We start from the raw sequence: 473 nt of genomic DNA, 5'->3' as shown, positions 1-473 counted from the left end.
GCTGGAACAGCTCTGGCTGTCAAATGGATGGTCTATTTGACAGCCACAAAGGTACAATGCATCATAGGTAGAGCAACTACAGGGATTAACTCTAAACCTCCTGCACATTGCATTTTTGTTATGATGCCAGAAAGGTGCAATGCGGTGTCTTTAACATTTTCCACCGCTTCCCGAGCCACTTGGAGATCTCTGCGTTTTGTATGACTGCTTCATGATTTTCCTCCACCTTTCTTATGGTGCTGGAAAGGTGCAATGCATCATGGGAGTAGACTGGGCTATGCAGTCTTGTTATGCATCATGTGTAGAACCGGAGTCCTATTCCATTATTCCTTGCTGCGGTATTCAGGCGACCAGACCTGCTTTGAACACTCTAAGCTTTTTTTTTTTTTTTTTTTTCACCTAATGGAACAACATCTACTGCACATTGCACCTTTCTTATGGGGCCATGCAGAAAAGTGTGGAGCTTGGTGTTG

The sequence above is a fragment of the Chaetodon auriga genome, chromosome 23, assembly GCF_051107435.1.
Source record: "Chaetodon auriga isolate fChaAug3 chromosome 23, fChaAug3.hap1, whole genome shotgun sequence".
Lineage (NCBI taxonomy): Eukaryota > Metazoa > Chordata > Actinopteri > Chaetodontiformes > Chaetodontidae > Chaetodon > Chaetodon auriga.
The sequence above is the reverse complement of the archived record's forward strand: the minus strand, read 5'-3'. Positions refer to the sequence as shown.